Genomic DNA, 20,976 nt, shown 5'->3' with positions numbered 1-20,976 from the left:
AAGTGCCCGCTACGAAACCACATAGTCCAAGTGCCCGTTCGTTAACCTAGATAGTCCAAGTGCCCGCTAAGTAACCTAGACAGTCCAAGTGCCTGCTAGGTAACCTACATATTCCAAGTGCCCGTTTGCTAACCTAGATCTTCAAAGTGCCCACTAGGTAACCTTGACAATCCAAGTGCCCGCTAGTTAACCTACATAGTCCAAGTGCCCGATAGGCAACCTACATAGTCCAATTTCCCGCTAGGTAACCTAAATAGTCCAAATGCCCGCTAGGGAAACTACATAGTCCAAGTGCCCGCTAGTTAACCTAGATAGTCCAAGTGCCTGCTAGTAAACCTACATAATACAAGGACCCGCTAGTTAACCTACATAGTGCAAGGGCCCACTAGATAACCTAGATCGTCCAAGTGTCTGCTAGTTAACCTACATAGTCCCAGTGCCCTCTAGTTAACCTACATAGTCCAAGTGCCCGCTAAGTAACTTAGATAGTCCAAGTGCCCACTAGGGGACGTACATAGTCCATGTGCCCGCTAGGTAACTTAGATAGTGCAAGTGCCCGCTAGGGTATGTACATAGTCCAAGTGCCCGCTAGGTAACCTAGATAGTCTAAGTGCCCGCTAGTTAACCTACATAGTCCAAGGGCCCGCTAGTTAACCACCATAGTCCAAGAGCCAGATAGGAAACCAACATAGTCCAAGTGCCCTCTACGGGACTTACATAGTCCAAGTGCCCGCTAGGGAACCTCCATAGTCCAAGTGCCCGTTAGGGAACCTATATAGTCCAAGTGCCCGCTAGAGAACCTGCATCGCCCAAGTGCCCGCTAGTTAACTTAGATAGTCCAAGTGCCCGCTAGTTAACCTAAATAGTCCAAGTGCCCGCTAGGTAACCTGGATAGTCCTAGTGCCCGTTACCTAACATAGATCGTCTAAGTGCCCGCTAGGCAACCTACATAGTCCAAGTGCCCGTTCGTTAACCTAGAAATCCATGTCGCCGCTAGATGAACTAGACAGTCCAACTGCCCGCTAGGTTACCTGCATAGTCCAAGTGCCCGTTAGGTAACCTAGATAGTCCAAGTGCCCGCTAGGTGACCTAAATAGTCAAAGTGCCTTCTAGGTAACCTAGATAGTCCAAGTTCCTGTTAGCTAACCTAGATAGTCCATGTGCCCGCTAGGTAACCTACATAGTCCAAGGACCCGCTCCTTAACCTAGTTCGTCCAAGTGTCCGCTAGTTAACCTACATAGTCCAAGTGCCCGCTAAATAACCAAGATAGTCAAAGTGCCCGATAGGTAACCTACATAGTCCAAGTTCCCACTAGGTAACCTAGATAGTCCAAGTGCCCATTACATAACCTAGATAGTCCAAGTGCCCGTTAGGTAACCTACATAGTCCAAATGCCCGCTAGTAACCTACATAGTCCATGTGCCTGATAGGGAACCTACATAATCCAAGTGCCCGCTAGGGAACTTACATAGTCCAAGTGCCCGTTAGTTAACCTAGATAGTCCAAGTGCCCGCTAGTTAACCTAGATAGTCCAAGTACCCGCTAGGTAACGTAGATAGTTCAAGTGCACGCTAGGTAACCTAGATAGTCCAAGTGCCCGCTATGTAACCTACAATTTCCAAGTATCCCCTAGGTAATCTATATAGTCCAAATGCCCGCTTGGGCACCTACATAGTCGAAATACCCGCTCTTTAACCTACATATTCCAAGTGCCCGCTAACTAACCTAGATAGTCCAAGTGCCCACTAGTTAACCTACATAGTTCAAGTGCCCGCTAGCTAACCTACATAGTCCAAGTGCCCGCTAGTTAACCTAGATCGTCCAAGTGCCCGCTAGTTAACCTACATAGTCCAAGGGACCGCTAGTTAACCTACATAGTGAAAGGGCCCGCTAGTTAACCTAGATCGTCCAAGTGTCCGCTAGTTAACCTACATTTTCCAAGTGCCCGCTAGTTAACCTACATAATCCAAGTGCCCCTTAACTAACCTAGATAGTCCAAGGGCCCGTTAGTTGACCTACATAGTCCAAGTACGGGCTAATTAACCTATATTGTCCAAGTGCCCGTTAGCTAACCTAGATAGTCTAAGGGCCCACTAGTTAACCTACATAGTTCAAGTGCCCGCTAGCTAACCTAGATAGTCCAAGGGCCCGCTAGGTAACCTACATAGTCCAAGTGCCAGCTAGGGTATGTAAATAGAGCAAGTGCCTGCTAGGTAACCTAGATGTCCAAGTGCCCGGTAGTTAACCTACATAGTCCCAATGCCCGATACAAACCTACATAGTCCAAGTGCCCAATAGGGAACCTATATAGTCCAAGTGCCCCCTATGGAACCTACACAGTCCAAGTGCCCGTTAGGGAACCTGGACAGCCCAAGTGCCCACTAGGGAACCTGCATCGTCCAAGTGCTCGCCAGGTAACCTAGAGAGTCCAAGGGCCTGCTAGATAACCTACATAGTCCAAGTGCCCGATACGGAATCTGCATAGTCCAAGTGCCCGCTAGGGAACCTACATAATCCAAGTGCCCTTTAGGGAAACTAGAGAGTCCAAGTGCCCATAGGGAACCTATATAGTCCAAGTTCCCGCTAGGGTACCTACATAGGCAAAGTGCCCATTAGGGAACCTGCATCGTCCAAGTGCCCGCTAGTTAACCTAGATAGTCCAAGTGCCCGCTAGTTAAACAATATAGTCCAATTGCCCGCTAGTTAACCTAGATCGTCCAAGTGCCCGTTTGTTAACCTACATAGTCCAAGGGCCCGCTAGTTAACCTGCATAGTCCAAGAACCCGCTAGTTAACCTAGATAGTCCAAGTGCCCGCTAGTTAACCTAGATATTCCAAGTGCCGGCTAGTTAACCTACATCATCCAAGTGTCCGCTAGTTAACCTACATAGTCCAAGTGCCCGTTAGGTAACCTACATAGTCCTAGTGCCCGCTAGGTAACCTAGATAGTCCAAGTTCCTTTTAGCTAACTTAGATAGTCCAAGTGCCTGCTAGGTAACCTACATAGTCAAAGTGCCCACTAGGTAACCTAGATAGTCCAAGTTCCTGTTAGCTAACGTAGATACTCCAAGTGCCCGCTAGGTAACCTACATAGTCCAAGTGCCCGCTAGGGAACCTACAGAGTCCAAGTGCCCGGTAGGTAACCTAGATAGTCCAAATGCCCGCCAGGAAACCCACATAGTCCAAGTGCCCGCTAGTTAACCTAGACAGACCAAGTGCCCGCTAGGGAACCTATCTAGTCCAAGTACCCGCTAGGAAATGTACATAGTCCAAGTGCCCGCTAGGTAACATAGATAGTCCAAGTGCCCGCTAGGGAACGTACATAGTCCAAGTGCCCGCTAGGTAACCTATATAGTCCAAGTGCCTGCAAGGTAACCTAGGTAGTCCAAGTGCCCACTAGTTAACCTACATAGTCCAGGTTCCCCCTAGGTAACCTAGATAGTCCAAGGGCCCGCTAGGTAACCTACAGAGTCAAAATGCCCGATAGGGAACCTACATAGTCCAAGTGCCTGCTAGGTAACCTACATAGTCCAAATGCCCGCTAGTTAACCTACATAGTACAAGTGCCCGATAGGCAACCTACAAAATCCAAGTGCCCGCTAGGGAACCTACATTGTCCAAGTGCCCGTTAGGTAACCTAGATAGTCCAAATGCCCGCTAGGGAATCCACATAGTCCAAGTGCCCGCTAGGGAACTTAAATAGTCCATGGGCCTGCTAGGGAACCTACATAGTCCAAGTGCCCGTTAGTTAACCTAGATAGTCCCAGTGCCCGCTAGGTAACCTAGATAGTCCAACAGCCCGGTAGGTAACCTACATACTCCAAATACCCGCTAGGTAACGAAGATAGTTCAAGTGCCAGCTAGGTAACCTAGATAGTCTAAGTGCCCACTAGGTAACCTACAAAGTCTAAGTGCCCGCTAGGTAATCTATATAGTCCAAATGACCACTAGGGAGCATACATAGTCCAAATGCCCGCTCGGTAACCTAGGTAGTCCAAGGGCCCGCTAGGAAACCTACACAGTCCTAGTGCCCCCTAGTTAACCTACATTCTCCAAGTGCCCGATAGGGAACCTACATAGTCCAAGTGCCCGCTAGGTACCCTACATAGTCCACGTGCCCGATAGGGAAAATAAATAATCCAAATGCCCGCTAGGGAACCTACATAGTCCAAGTGCCCATTAGGTAACGAAGATAGTTCAAGTGCCAGCTAGGTAACCTAGATAGTCCAAGTGTCTGCTAGGTAACCTACAAAGTCTAAGTGCCCGCTAGTATATCTATATAGTCCAAATGCCCACTAGGGAATCTACATAGTCCAAGGGCCCGCTAGTTAACGTAGATAGTCCAAATGCCGCTAGTTAATCTACATAGTCCAAGGGCCCGCTAGGTAACCTAGATAGTCCAAGGGCCCGCTTGTTAACCTACATATTCCAAGTGCCCGGTAGTTAACTTACATAGTTCAAGTGTCCATAGGGAACATACATAGTCCAAGTGCCCGCTAGGGAACATACAGAGTCCAAGTGCCCGCTAGGGAACCTACGTAGTCCAAGTGCCCGCTAGGTAACTTAGATAGTCCAAGTGCCCGTTAGCTAACAGAGATAGTCCAAGTGCCCGCTAGGTAACCACATAGTCCAAGTGCCCGTTTGTTAACCTAGATAGTCCAAGTGCCCGCTAGGAAACCTAGACAGTCCAAGTGCCTGCTAGGTAACCTACATATTCCAAGTGCCCACTAGGTAACTTAGATACTCCAAGTGCCCGTTAGCTAACATAGATAGTCCAAGTGCCCGCTACGTAACCACATAATGCAAGTGCCCGTTCGTTAACCTAGATAGTCCAAGTGCCCGCTAAGTAACCTAGACAGTCCAAGTGCCTGCTAGGTAACCTACATATTCCAAGTGCCCGTTTGCTAACCTAGATCTTCAAAGTGCCCACTAGGTAACCTTGACAATCCAAGTGCCCGCTAGTTAACCTACATAGTCCAAGTGCCCGATAGGGAACCTACATAATCCAAGTGCCCGCTAGGCAACCTACATAGTCCAATTTCCCGCTAGGTAACCTAAATAGTCCAAATGCCCGCTAGGGAAACTACATAGTCCAAGTGCCCGCTAGTTAACCTAGATAGTCCAAGTGCCTGCTAGTAAACCTACATAATACAAGGACCCGCTAGGTAACCTACATAGTGCAAGGGCCCACTAGTTAACCTAGATCGTCCAAGTGTCTGCTAGTTAACCTACATAGTCCCAGTGCCCTCTAGTTAACCTATATAGTCCAAGTGCCCGCTAAGTAACTTAGATAGTCCAAGTGCCCACTAGGGGACGTACATAGTCCATGTGCCCGCTAGGTAACTTAGATCGTCCAAGTGCCCGCTAGGGTATGTACATAGTCCAAGTGCCCGCTAGGTAACCTAGATAGTCTAAGTGCCCGCTAGTTAACCTACATAGTCCAAGGGTCCGCTAGTTAACCACCATAGTCCAAGAGCCAGATAGGAAACCAACATAGTCCAAGTGCCCTCTACGGGACTTACATAGTCCAAGTGCCCGCTAGGGAACCTCCATAGTCCAAGTGCCCGTTAGGGAACCTAGATAGTCCAAGTGCCCGCTAGAGAACCTGCATCGCCCAAGTGCCCGCTAGTTAACTTAGATAGTCCAAGTGCCCGCTAGTTAACCTAAATAGTCCAAGTGCCCGCTAGGTAACCTGGGTAGTCCTAGTGCCCGTTACCTAACATAGATCGTCCAAGTGCCCGCTAGGCAACCTACATAGTCCAAGTGCCCGTTCGTTAACCTAGAAATCCATGTCGCCGCTAGATGAACTAGACAGTCCAACTGCCCGCTAGGTTACCTGCATAGTCCAAGTGCCCGTTAGGTAACCTAGATAGTCCAAGTGCCCGCTAGGTGACCTAAATAGTCAAAGTGCCTTCTAGGTAACCTAGATAGTCCAAGTTCCTGTTAGCTAACCTAGATAGTCCATGTGCCCGCTAGGTAACCTACATAGTCCAAGGACCCGCTCCTTAACCTAGTTCGTCCAAGTGTCCGCTAGTTAACCTACATAGTCCAAGTGCCCGCTAAATAACCAAGATAGTCAAAGTGCCCGATAGGTAACCTACATAGTCCAAGTTCCCACTAGGTAACCTAGATAGTCCAAGTGCCCGTTACATAACCTAGATAGTCCAAGTGCCCGTTAGGTAACCTACATAGTCCAAATGCCCGCTAGTAACCTACATAGTCCATGTGCCTGATAGGGAACCTACATAATCCAGTGCCCGCTAGGGAACTTACATAGTCCAAGTGCCCGTTAGTTAACCTAGATAGTCCAAGTGCCCGCTAGTTAACCTAGATAGTCCAAGTACCCGCTAGGTAACGTAGATAGTTCAAGTGCACGCTAGGTAACCTAGGTAGTCCAAGTGCCCGCTATGTAACCTACAATTTCCAAGTACCCCCTAGGTAATCTATATAGTCCAAATGCCCGCTAGGGCACCTACATAGTCGAAATACCCGCTCTTTAACCTACATAGTCCAAGTGCCCGCTAGCTAACCAAGGTAGTCTAAGGGCCCACTAGTTAACCTACATTGTTCAAGTGCCCGCTAGCTAACCTACATAGTCCAAGTGCCCGCTAGTTAACCTAGATCGTCCAAGTGCCCGCTAGTTAACCTACATAGTCCAAGGGACCGCTAGTTAACCTACATAGTGAAAGGGCCCGCTCGTTAACCTAGATCGTCCAAGTGTCCGCTAGTTAACCTACATTTTCCAAGTGCCGCTAGTTAACCTACATAATCCAAGTGCCCCTTAGCTAACCTAGATAGTCCAAGGGCCCGTTAGTTGACCTACATAGTCCAAGTACGGGCTAATTAACCTATATTGTCCAAGTGCCCGTTAGCTAACCTAGATAGTCTAAGGGCCCACTAGTTAACCTACATAGTTCAAGTGCCCGCTAGCTAACCTAGATAGTCCAAGGGCCCGCTAGGTAACCTACATAGTCCAAGTGCCAGCTAGGGTATGTAAATAGAGCAAGTGCCCGCTAGGTAACCTAGATATCCAAGTGCCCGGTAGTTAACCTACATAGTCCCAATGCCCGATACAAACCTACATAGTCCAAGTGCCCAATAGGGAACCTATATAGTCCAAGTGCCCCCTATGGAACCTACACAGTCCAAGTGCCCGTTAGGGAACCTGGACAGCCCAAGTGCCCACTAGGGAACCTGCATCGTCCAAGTGCTCGCCAGGTAACCTAGATAGTCCAAGGGCCTGCTAGATAACCTACATAGTCCAAGTGCCCGATACGGAATCTGCATAGTCCAAGTGCCCGCTAGGGAACCTACATAATCCAAGTGCCCTTTAGGGAAACTAGAGAGTCCAAGTGCCCATAGGGAACCTATATAGTCCAAGTTCCCGCTAGGGAACCTACATAGGCAAAGTGCCCATTAGGGTACCTGCATCGTCCAAGTGCCCGCTAGTTAACCTAGATAGTCCAAGTGCCCGCTAGTTAAACAATATAGTCCAATTGCCCGCTAGTTAACCTAGATCGTCCAAGTGCCCGTTTGTTAACCTACATAGTCCAAGGGCCCGCTAGTTAACCTACATAGTCCAAGAACCCGCTAGTTAACCTAGATAGTCCAAGTGCCCGCTAGTTAACCTAGATATTCCAAGTGCCGGCTAGTTAACCTAGATCGTCCAAGTGTCCGCTAGTTAACCTACATAGTCCAAGTGCCCGTTAGGTAACCTACATAGTCCTAGTGCCCGCTAGGTAACCTAGATAGTCCAAGTTCCTTTTAGCTAACTTAGATAGTCCAAGTGCCTGCTAGGTAACCTACATAGTGAAAGTGCCCACTAGGTAACCTAGATAGTCCAAGTTCCTGTTAGCTAACGTAGATACTCCAAGTGCCCGCTAGGTAACCTACATAGTCCAAGTGCCCGCTAGGGAACCTACAGAGTCCAAGTGCCCGGTAGGTAACCTAGATAGTCCAAATGCCCGCCAGGAAACCCACATAGTACAAGTGCCCGCTAGGGAACTTACATAGTCCAAGTGCCCGAGAGGGAACCTACATATTTCAAGTGCCCGTTAGGGAACCTAGATAGTCCAAGTGCCCATAGGGAACCTACATATTCAAAGTGCCCGCTAGGGAACCTGCATTTTACAAGTTCCCGCTAATTAACCAAGATAGTCCAAGTGCCCGCTAGTTAACATTGATCATCCAAATGCCCGCTAGTTAACCTACATAGTCTAAGTGCCAGATAGGGAACCTACATATACCAAGTGCCCGTTAGGGAACCTAGATAGTCCAAGTGCCCGTTGGGAACCCATATAGTCCAAGTGCCCGCTAGGGAACCTACATAGTCAAAGTGCCCGCTAGGGAACCTGCATTGTGCAAGTGCCCGCTAGTTAACCTAGATTGTCCAAGTGCCTGCTAGTTAACCTACATAGTCCAAGAACCAGCTATTAACCTAGATATTCCAAGTGCCCGCTAGTTAACCTAGATAGACCAAGTGCCCCCTAGGGAACCTATCTAGTCCAAGTGCCCCATAGGGAACCTACATAGTCCAAGTGCCCGCTAGTTAACGTAGATTGTCCAAGTACCCGCTAGGAAACGTACATAGTCCAAGTGCCCCCTAGGTAACGTACATAGTCCAAGTGCCCGCTAGGTAACGTAGATAGTCCAAGTGCCTGCTAAGGAATGTACATAGCCCAAGTGCCCGCTAGGTAACCTAGATAGTCCAAGTGCCCGCTAGTTAACCTACATAGTCCAAGTGCCTGCTAGGTTACCTAGATAGTCCAAGTGCCCACTAGTTAACCTCCATAGTCCAGGTTCCCCCTAGGTAATCTAGATAGTCCAAGTGCCCGCTAGGTAACCTACATAGTCCAAATGCCCGCTAGTTATCCTACATAGTCCATGTGCCCGATAGGGAACCTACATAATCCAAGTGCCCGCTAGGGAACCTACATAGTCCAAGTGCCCGTTAGGCAACCTAGATAGTCCAAATGCCCGCTAGGGAACGCACATAGTCCAAGGGCCCGCTAGGGAACCTACATACTCCAAGTGACTTTTATTAACCTAGATAGTCCTAGTGCCCGCTAGGTAACCTAGATAGTCCAAGTGCCCATTAGTTATCCTAGATAGTCCAAGTGCCCACTAGGGGACGTACATAGTCCAAGTGCCTGCTAGGTAACCTAGATAGTCTAAGTGCTCGCTAGTTAACCTACATCGTCCAAGGGCCCGCAAGTTAACCTACATAGTCCAAATGCGCAATAGGGAACCTACATAGTCCAAGCGCCCACTAAGGGACTTACATAGTCTAAGTGCCCGCTAGGGAACCTATATAGTCCAAGTGCCTGTTAGGGAACCTAGATAGTCCAAGTGCCCGCTAGGGAACCTGCATCATCCAAGTGCCAGCTAGTTAATCTAGATAGTCCAAGTGCCCGCTAGTTAACCTACATAGTCCAAGGTCCTCTACTTAACCTAGATAGTCCAAGTGCCCGCTAGTTAACCTACATAGTCCAAGTGCCCTCTAGTTAACCTAGATATTCCAAGTGCCCGCTAGGGGACGTACATAGTCTAAGTGCCCGTTTGTTATCCTAGATAGTCAAAGTGCCCACTAGGTAACCTAGACAGTCCAAGTTCCCGCTAGGTTACCTACATAGTCTAAGTGACCGCTGGTTAACCTGATAGTTCAAGTGCCTGCTAGTTAACCTACATAGTCCAAGTGCCCGCTAGTTAACCTACATAGCCCAGGGCCTGCTAGTTAACCTAGATCGTCCAAGTGCCCGCTAGTTAACCTTGATAGTCCAAGTGCCCGATAGGGAACCTACATAATCCAAGTGCCCGCTGAGGAACCTACATAGTCCAAGTGCCCGATAGGGAACCTACATATTCCAAGTGCCTGTTAGGGAACTTAGATAGTCCAAGTGCCCATAGGGAACATATATAGTCCAAGTGCCCGCTAGGGAACCTACATAGTCAAAGTGCCCACTAGGGAACCTGCATTGTCCAAGTGCCCGCTAGTTAACCTACATAGTCCAGAACCCGCTAGTTTACCTAGATTGTCCAAGTGCCCGCTAGATAACCTATATAGTCCAAGGGCCCGCTAGTTAACCTAGATATTCCAAGTGCCCGCTAGTTAACCTAGATCGTCCAAGAGTGCGCTAGTTAACCTACATAGTCCAAGTTCCCGTTAGGTAACCTAGATAGTCCAAGTGCCCGCAAGGTAACCTACATAATCCAAGTGCCCGCTAGGTAATCTAGATATTCCAAGTTCCTGTTAACTAACCTAGATAGTCCAAGTGCCTGCTAGGTAACCTACATAGTCCAAGTTCCCGCTAGGTAACCTAGATAGTCCAAGTGCCCGTTACCTAACCTACATAGTCCAAGTGCCCGCTAGGAAACCAATATAATCTAAATGCCCCCTAGGGGCCCTAATAATCCAAATGTCCGCTAGTTAACCTAGATAGTCCAAGTGCCCGCTAGTTAACCTAGATAGACCAAGTGCCCGCTAGGGAACCTATCTAGTCCAAGTACCCACTAGGAAACGTACATACTCCAAGTGCCCGCTAGGTAACGTACATAGTCTAAGTGCCCGCTAGGTAACGTAGATAATCCAAGGGCCTGCTTGGGAACGTACATAGTCCAAGTGCCTGCTAGGTAACCTAGATAGTCCAAGTGCCCGCTAGGTAACCTACATAGTCCAAATGCCCGCTAGTTATCCTACATAGTCCATGTGCCCGATAGGGAACCTACATAATCCAAGTGCCCGCTAGGGAACCTACATAGTCCAAGTGCCCGTTAGGCAACCTAGATAGTCCAAATGCCCGCTAGGGAACGCACATAGTCCAAGGGCCCGCTAGGGAACCTACATACTCCAAGTGACTTTTATTAACCTAGATAGTCCTAGTGCCCGCTAGGTAACCTAGATAGTCCAAGTGCCCGTTAGTTATCCTAGATAGTCCAAGTGCCCACTAGGGGACGTACATAGTCCAAGTGCCTGCTAGGTAACCTAGATAGTCTAAGTGCTCGCTAGTTAACCTACATCGTCCAAGGGCCCGCAAGTTAACCTACATAGTCCAAATGCGCAATAGGGAACCTACATAGTCCAAGCGCCCACTAAGGGACTTACATAGTCTAAGTGCCCGCTAGGGAACCTATATAGTCCAAGTGCCTGTTAGGGAACCTAGATAGTCCAAGTGCCCGCTAGGGAACCTGCATCATCCAAGTGCCAGCTAGTTAATCTAGATAGTCCAAGTGCCCGCTAGTTAACCTACATAGTCCAAGGTCCTCTACTTAACCTAGATAGTCCAAGTGCCCGCTAGTTAACCTACATAGTCCAAGTGCCCTCTAGTTAACCTAGATATTCCAAGTGCCCGCTAGGGGACGTACATAGTCTAAGTGCCCGTTTGTTATCCTAGATAGTCAAAGTGCCCACTAGGTAACCTAGACAGTCCAAGTTCCCGCTAGGTTACCTACATAGTCTAAGTGACCGCTGGTTAACCTGATAGTTCAAGTGCCTGCTAGTTAACCTACATAGTCCAAGTGCCCGCTAGTTAACCTACATAGCCCAGGGCCTGCTAGTTAACCTAGATCGTCCAAGTGCCCGCTAGTTAACCTTGATAGTCCAAGTGCCCGATAGGGAACCTACATAATCCAAGTGCCCGCTGAGGAACCTACATAGTCCAAGTGCCCGATAGGGAACCTACATATTCCAAGTGCCTGTTAGGGAACTTAGATAGTCCAAGTGCCCGTAGGGAACATATATAGTCCAAGTGCCCGCTAGGGAACCTACATAGTCAAAGTGCCCACTAGGGAACCTGCATTGTCCAAGTGCCCGCTAGTTAACCTACATAGTCCAGAACCCGCTAGTTTACCTAGATTGTCCAAGTGCCCGCTAGATAACCTATATAGTCCAAGGGCCCGCTAGTTAACCTAGATATTCCAAGTGCCCGCTAGTTAACCTAGATCGTCCAAGAGTGCGCTAGTTAACCTACATAGTCCAAGTTCCCGTTAGGTAACCTAGATAGTCCAAGTGCCCGCAAGGTAACCTACATAATCCAAGTGCCCGCTAGGTAATCTAGATATTCCAAGTTCCTGTTAACTAACCTAGATAGTCCAAGTGCCTGCTAGGTAACCTACATAGTCCAAGTTCCCGCTAGGTAACCTAGATAGTCCAAGTGCCCGTTACCTAACCTACATAGTCCAAGTGCCCGCTAGGAAACCAATATAATCTAAATGCCCCCTAGGGGCCCTAATAATCCAAATGTCCGCTAGTTAACCTAGATAGTCCAAGTGCCCGCTAGTTAACCTAGATAGACCAAGTGCCCGCTAGGGAACCTATCTAGTCCAAGTACCCACTAGGAAACGTACATACTCCAAGTGCCCGCTAGGTAACGTACATAGTCTAAGTGCCCGCTAGGTAACGTAGATAATCCAAGGGCCTGCTTGGGAACGTACATAGTCCAAGTGCCTGCTAGGTAACCTAGATAGTCCAAGTGCCCACTAGTTAACCTACATAGTCCAGGTTCCCCCTAGGTAACCTAGATAGTCCAAGGGCCCGCTAGGTAACCTACATTGTCCTAGTGCCCCCTAGTTAACCTACATTCTCCAAGTGCCCGATAGGGAACCTACATAATCCAAGTGCCCGCTAGGTAACCAACATGTTCCAAAGCCCGGTGGTTAACCTACATAGTCCAAGTGCCCGATACGGAACCTACATAATCCAATTGCCCGCTAGGGAACCTACATAGTCCAAGTGCCCGTTAGTTAACCTAGATAGTCCAAGTGCCCGCTAGGTAACCTAGATTGTCCAACAGCCCGGTAGGTAACCTACATACTCCAAGTACACGCTAGGTAACGTAGATAGTTCAAGTGCCTGCTAGGTAACCTAGATAGTCCAAGTACCCGCTAGGTAACCTACAAAGTCTAAGTGCCCGCTAAATAATCTTTATAGTCCAAATAAACGCTAGGGAGCCTATATAGTCCAAATGCCCGCTAGGTAACCTAGATAGTCTATGGGCCCGCTAGGTAACCTACATTGTCCTAGTGCCCCCTAGTTAACCTACATTTTCAAAGTGCCCGATAGGGAACCTATATAGTCCAAGTGCCTGCTAGGTAACCGACATAGTCCAAATGCCCTCTAGTTAACCTACATAGTCCAAGTGCCCGCTAGGTAACCTAGATAATCCTAGTGCCTGCTAGGGAACCTTCATAGTCTTAGTGCCAGCTAGGTAACCTAGATAGTCCAAGTGTTCGCTAGTTAACCTAGATAGTCCTACTGCCCGTTAGTTAACCTAGAGTGTCCAAGTGCCCACTAGGGGACATACTTAGTCCAAGTGCCCATTAGCTAACCTAGATAGTCCAAGTGACCGCTAGTTAACATTGAGCATCCAGGTGCCCGCTAGTTAAACTAGATAGTCCAAGTGCACGCTAGTTAACCTACGTAGTCCAAGGTCCGCTAGTTAACCTAGATTGTCGAAGTGCTCGCTAGTTAACCTACATAGTCCAAGTGCCCGCTATGTAACCTAGATAGTCCAAGTGCCCGCTAGGTAACCTAGATAGTCTAAGTGCCCGCTAGTTAACCTACATAGTCCAAGGGCCCGCTAGTTAACCACCATAGTCCAAGAGCCAGATAGGAAACCAACATAGTCCAAGTGCCCGCTAAGAGACTTACATAGTCCAAGTGCCCGCTAGGGAACCTACATAGTCCAAGTGCCCGTTAGGGAACCTAGATAGTCCAAGTGCCCGCTAGAGAACCTGCATCGCCCAAGTGCCCGCTAGTTAACTTAGATCGTCCAAGTGCCCGCTAGTTAACCTAAATAGTCCAAGTGCCCGCTAGTTAACCTAGATCGTCCAAGTGCCCGTTAAGAAACCTAGATAGTCCAAGTGCCCGCTAGGTTACCTACATAGTCCTAGTTCCCGCTAGGTAACCTGGATAGTCCTAGTGCCCGTTACCTAATATAGATCGTCCAAGTGCCCGCTAGGCAACCTACATAGTCCAAGTGCCCGTTCGTTAACCTAGAAATCCATGTCGCCGCTAGATGAACTAGACAGTCCAACTGCCCGCTAGGTTACCTGCATAGTCCAAGTGCCCGTTAGGTAACCTAGATAGTCCAAGTGCCCGCTAGGTGACCTAAATAGTCAAAGTGCCTTCTAGGTAACCAAGATAGTCCAAGTTCCTGTTAGCTAACCTAGATAGTCCATGTGCCCGCTAGGTAACCTACATAGTCCAAGGACCCGCTCCTTAACCTAGTTCGTCCAAGTGTCCGCTAGTTAACCTACATAGTCCAAGTGCCCGCTAAATAACCAAGATAGTCAAAGTGCCCGATAGGTAACCTACATAGTCCAAGTTCCCACTAGGTAACCTAGATAGTCCAAGTGCCCGTTACATAACCTAGATAGTCCAAGTGCCCGTTAGGTAACCTACATAGTCCAAATGCCCGCTAGTAACCTACATAGTCCATGTGCCTGATAGGGAACCTACATAATCCAAGTGCCCGCTAGGGAACTTACATAGTCCAAGTGCCCGTTAGTTAACCTAAATAGTCCAAGTGCCCGCTAGTTAACCTAGATAGTCCAAGTACCCGCTAGGTAACATAGATAGTTCAAGTGCAAGCTAGGTAACCTAGATAGTCCAAGTGCCCGCTATGTAACCTACAAAGTCCAAGTACCCTCTAGGTAATCTATATAGTCCAAATGCCCGCTAGGGCACCTACATAGTCGAAATACCCGCTCTTTAACCTACATAGTCCAAGTGCCCACTAGCTAACCTAGATAGTCTAAGGGCCCACTAGTTAACCTACATAGTTCAAGTGCCCGCTAGCTAACCTACATAGTCCAAGTGCCCGCTAGTTAACTTAGATCGTCCAAGTGCCCGTTAGTTGACCTACATAGTCCAAGTACGGGCTAATTAACCTATATTGTCCAAGTGCCCCTTAGCTAACCTAGATAGTCCAAGGGCCCGTTAGTTGACCTACATAGTCCAAGTACGGGCTAATTAACCTATATTGTCCAAGTGCCCGTTAGCTAACCTAGATAGTCTAAGGGCCCACTAGTTAACCTACATAGTTCAAGTGCCCGCTAGCTAACCTAGATAGTCCAAGGGCCCGCTAGGTAACCTACATAGTCCAAGTGCCAGCTAGGGTATGTAAATAGAGCAAGTGCCCGCTAGGTAACCTAGATGTCCAAGTGCCCGGTAGTTAACCTACATAGTCCCAATGCCCGATACAAACCTACATAGTCCAAGTGCCCAATAGGGAACCTATATAGTCCAAGTGCCCCCTATGGAACCTACACAGTCCAAGTGCCCGTTAGGGAACCTGGACAGCCGAAGTGCCCACTAGGGAACCTGCATCGTCCAAGTGCTCGCCAGGTAACCTAGAGAGTCCAAGGGCCTGCTAGATAACCTACATAGTCCAAGTGCCCGATACGGAATCTGCATAGTCCAAGTGCCCGCTAGGGAACCTACATAATCCAAGTGCCCTTTAGGGAAACTAGAGAGTCCAAGTGCCCATAGGGAACCTATATAGTCCAAGTTCCCGCTAGGGAACCTACATAGGCAAAATGCCCATTAGGGAACCTGCATCGTCCAAGTGCCCGCTAGTTAACCTAGATAGTCCAAGTGCCCGCTAGTTAAACAATATAGTCCAATTGCCCACTAGTTAACCTAGATCGTCCAAGTGCCCGTTTGTTAACCTACATAGTCCAAGGGCCCGCTAGTTAACCTACATAGTCCAAGAACCCGCTAGTTAACCTAGATAGTCCAAGTGCCCGCTAGTTAACCTAGATATTCCAAGTGCCGGCTAGTTAACCTAGATCGTCCAAGTGTCCGCTAGTTAACCTACATAGTCCAAGTGCCCGTTAGGTAACCTACATAGTCCTAGTGCCCGCTAGGTAACCTAGATAGTCCAAGTTCCTTTTAGCTAACTTAGATAGTCCAAGTGCCTGCTAGGTAACCTACATAGTCAAAGTGCCCACTAGGTAACCTAGATAGTCCAAGTTCCTGTTAGCTAACGTAGATACTCCAAGTGCCCGCTAGGTAACCTACATAGTCCAAGTGCCCGCTAGGGAACCTACAGAGTCCAAGTGCCCGGTAGGTAACCTAGATAGTCCAAATGCCCGCCAGGAAACCCACATAGTCCAAGTGCCCGCTAGGGAACTTACATAGTCCAAGTTCCCGAGAGGGAACCTACATATTCCAAGTGCCCGTTAGGGAACCTAGATAGTCCAAGTGCCCATAGGGAACCTATATAGTCCAAGTGCCCATACGGAACCTATATAGTCCAAGTGCCCGCTAGGGAACCTACATAGTCAAAGTGCCCGCTAGGGAACCTGCATTGTACAAGTGCCCGCTAATTAACCAAGATAGTCCAAGTGCCCGCTAGTTAACATTGATCATCCAAATGCCCGCTAGTTAACCTACATAGTCTAAGTGCCAGATAGGGAACCTACATATTCCAAGTGCCCGTTAGGGAACCTAGATAGTCCAAGTGCCCGTTGGGAACCTATATAATCCAAGTGCCCGCTAGGGAACCTACATAGTCAAAGTGCCCGCTAGGGAACCTGCATTGTGCAAGTGCCCGCTAGTTAACCTAGATTGTCCAAGTGCCTGCTAGTTAACCTACATAGTCCAAGAACCAGCTATTAACCTAGATATTCCAAGTGCCCGCTAGTTAACCTAGATAGACCAAGTGCCCCCTAGGGAACCTATCTAGTCCAAGTGCCCCATAGGGAACCTACATAGTCCAAGTGCCCGCTAGTTAACGTAGATTGTCCAAGTACCCGCTAGGAAACGTACATAGTCCAAGTGCCCCCTATGTAACGTACATAGTCCAAGTGCCCGCTAGGTAACGTAGATAGTCCAAGTGCCTGCTAGGGAATGTACATAGCCCAAGTGCCCGCTAGGCAACCTAGATAGTCCAAGTGCCCGCTAGTTAACCTACATAGTCCAAGTGCCTGCTAGGTTACCTAGATAGTCCAAGTGCCCACTAGTTAACCTCCATAGTCCAGGTTCCCCCTAGGTAATCTAGATAGTCCAAGTGCCCGCTAGGTAACCTAGATAGTCCAAATGCCCGCTAGGGAACGCACATAGTCCAAGGGCCCGCTATGGAACCTACATACTCCAAGTGACTTTTATTAACCTAGATAGTCCTAGTGCCCGCTAGTTAACCTACAAATTCTAAGTGCCCGCTAGGTAATCTATATAGTCCAAATGACCGCTAGGGAGCCTACATAGTCCAAATGCCCGCTAGGTAACCTAGATATTCCAAGGGCCCGCTAGGTAACCTACATAGTCCTAGTGCCCCCTAGTTAACCTACATTCTCCAAGTTCCCGATAGGGAACCTACATAGTCCAAGTGCCCGCAAGGTTACCTACATAGTCCAAATGCCCTCTAGTTAACCTACATAGTCCAAGTGGCCGATAGGGAACCTATATAATCCAAGTGCCCGCTAGGGAACCTATAGAGTCCAAGTGCCCGGTAGGTAACCTAGATAGTCCAAATGACCGCCAGGAAACCCACATAGTCCAAGTGCCAGCTAGGGAACTTACATAATCCAAGTCCCGATAGGGAACCTACATATTCCAAGTGCCTGTTAGGGAACTTAGATAGTCCAAAGGCCCGTAGGGAACATATATAGTCCAAGTGCCCGCTAGGTAACCTACATAGTCAAAGTGCCCGCAAGGGAACCTGCATTGTCCAAATGCCCGCTAGTTAATCTACATAGTCCAGAATCCGCTAGTTTACCTAGATAGTCCAAGTGCCCGCAAGGTAACCTACATAGTCCAAAGGCCCGCTAGGTAACCTACATACTCCAAGTACCCGCTATGTAACCGAGATAGTCCAAGTGCCCGTTAGGTAACCTAGATAGTCCAAGTTCCCCCTAGGTAACCTACATTGTCCAAGTTCCCGCTAGGTAACCTAGATAGTCCAAATGCCCGTTACCTAACCTAGATAGCCCAAGTGCCCGTTCGTTAACCTAGATAGTCAAAGTGCCCGCTATGTAACCTAGACTGTCCAAGTGCCCGCTAGGTTACCTACATAGTCCAAGTGCCCGTTAATAGCATAGATAGTCCAAGTGCCCGCTACCTAACCTACATAGTCCAAGTGCCCGTTCGTTAACCTAGAAGTCCATGTGCCCGCTAGGTAACCTAGACTGTCCAAGTGCCCGCTAGGTTACCTACATAGTCCAAGTGCCCGTTAATAGCATAGATAGTCCAAGTGCCCGCTAGGTAACCTACATAGTCCAAAGGCCCGCAAGGTAACCTTTAGAGTCCAAGTGCCCGCTAGGTAACCTAGATAGTCCAAGTGCCCGTTAGGTAACCTAGATAGTCCAAGTGCCCGCTAGTTAACCTACATAGTCAAAGTGCCCGCTAGGTAACCTAGACAGTCCAAGTTCCCACTAGGTATCCTGCATAGTCCAAGTGCCCGTTAGGTAACCTAGATAGTCCAAGTGCCCGCTAGGTAACCTAGATAGTCCAAGTGCCCGTATGTTAACCTAGATAGTCCAAGTGCCCGCTAAGTACCCTAGACAGTCCAAGTGCCTGCTAGGTAACCTACATAGTCCAAGAGCCCGTTCGTTAACCTATATAGTCCAAGGGCCCACTAGGTATCCTGCATAGTCCAAGTGCCCGTTAGGTAACCTAGATAGTCCAAGTGCCCGCTAGGTAACCTACATAGTCCAAGTGCCCGCAAGGTAACCTAGATAGTCCAAGTGCCAGTACGTTAACATAGATAGTCCAAGTGCCCGTTAGTTATCCTAGATAGTCCAAGTGCCCACTAGGGTACATACATAGTCCAAGTGCCTGCTAGGTAACCTAGATAGTCTAAGTGCTCGCTAGTTAACCTACATCGTCCAAGGGTCCGCAAGTTAACCTACATAGTCCAAATGCGCAATAGGGAACCTACATAGTCCAAGCGCCCACTAAGGGACTTACATAGTCTAAGTGCCCGCTAGGGAACCTACATAGTCCAAGTGCCCGTTAGGGAACCTAGATAGTCCAAGTGCCCGCTAGGGAACCTGCATCATCCAAGTGCCCGCTAGTTAATCTAGATAGTCCAAGTGCCCGCTAGTCAACCTACATAGTCCAAGGTCCTCTACTTAACCTAGATAGTCCAAGTGCCCGCTAGTTAACCTACATAGTCCAAGTGCCCTCTAGTTAACCTAGATATTCCAAGTGCCCGCTAGGGGACGTACATAGTCTAAGTGCCCGTTTGTTATCCTAGATAGTCAAAGTGCCCACTAGGTAACCTAGACAGTCCAAGTTCCCGCTAGGTTACCTACATAGTCTAAGTGACCGCTGGTTAACCTGATAGTTCAAGTGCCTGCTAGTTAACCTACATAGTCCAAGTGCCCGCTAGTTAACCTACATAGCCCAGGGCCTGCTAGTTAACCTAGATCGTCCAAGTGCCCGCTAGTTAACCTAGATAGTCCAAGTGCCCGATAGGGAACCTACATAATCCAAGTGCCCGCTGAGGAACCTACATAGTCCAAGTGCCCGATAGGGAACCTACATATTCCAAGTGCCTGTTAGGGAACTTAGATAGTCCAACTGCCCGTAGGGAACATATATAGTCCAAGTGCCCGCTAGGGAACCTACATAGTCAAAGTGCCCACTAGGGAACCTGCATTGTCCAAGTGCCCGCTAGTTAACCTACATAGTCCAGAACCCGCTAGTTTACCTAGATTGTCCAAGTGCCCGCTAGATAACCTATATAGTCCAAGGGCCCGCTAGTTAACCTAGATATTCCAAGTGCCCGCTAGTTAACCTAGATCGTCCAAGAGTGCGCTAGTTAACCTACATAGTCCAAGTTCCCGTTAGGTAACCTAGATAGTCCAAGTGCCCGCAAGGTAACCTACATAATCCAAGTGCCCGCTAGGTAACCTAGATATTCCAAGTTCCTGTTAGCTAACCTAGATAGTCCAAGTGCCTGCTAGGTAACCTACATAGTCCAAGTTCCCGCTAGGTAACCTAGATAGTCCAAGTGCCCGTTACCTAACCTACATAGTCCAAGTGCCCGCTAGGTAACCAATATAATCCAAATGCCCGCTAGGGGCCCTAATAGTCCAAATGTCCGCTAGTTAACCTAGATAGTCCAAGTGCCCGCTAGTTAACCTAGATAGACCAAGTGCCCGCTAGGGCACCTATCTAGTCCAAGTACCCACTAGGAAACGTACATACTCCAAGTGCCCGCTAGGTAACGTACATACTCTAAGTACCCGCTAGGTAACGTAGATAGTCCAAGGGCCTGCTTGGGAACGTACATAGTCCAAGTGCCTGCTAGGTAACCTAGATAGTCCAAGTGCCCACTAGTTAATCTACATAGTCCAGGTTCCCCCTAGGTAACCTAGATAGTCCAAGGGCCCGCTAGGTAACCTACATTGTCCTAGTGCCCCCTAGTTAACCTACATTCTCCAAGTGCCCGATAGGGAACCTACATAGTCCAAGTGCCCGCTAGGTAACCAATATGTTCCAAATGCCCGCTGGTTAACCTACATAGTCCAAGTGCCCGATACGGAACCTACATAATCCAATTGCCCGCTAGGGAACCTACATAGTCCAAGTGCCCGTTAGTTAACCTAGATAGTCCAAGTGCCCGCTAGGTAACCTAGATTGTCCAACAGCCCGGAAGGTAACCTACATACTCCAAGTACACGCTAGGTAACGTAGATAGTTCAAGTGCCTGCTAGGTAACCTAGATAGTCCAAGTACCCGCTAGGTAACCTACAAAGTCTAAGTGCCCGCTAAATAATCTTTATAGTCCAAATAAACGCTAGGGAGCCTATATAGTCCAAATGCCCGCTAGGTAACCTAGATAGTCTATGGGCCCGCTAGGTAACCTACATAGTCCTAGTGCCCCCTAGTTAACCTACATTTTCCAAGTGCCCGATAGGGAACCTATATAGTCCAAGTGCCTGCTAGGTAACCGACATAGTCCAAATGCCCTCTAGTTAACCTACATAGTCCAAGTGCCCGCTAGGTAACCTAGATAATCCTAGTGCCCG

This window comes from Tenrec ecaudatus, chromosome 7 (assembly GCF_050624435.1).
Source record: "Tenrec ecaudatus isolate mTenEca1 chromosome 7, mTenEca1.hap1, whole genome shotgun sequence".
NCBI lineage: Eukaryota > Metazoa > Chordata > Mammalia > Afrosoricida > Tenrecidae > Tenrec > Tenrec ecaudatus.
This window is presented reverse-complemented; position numbering follows the sequence as displayed.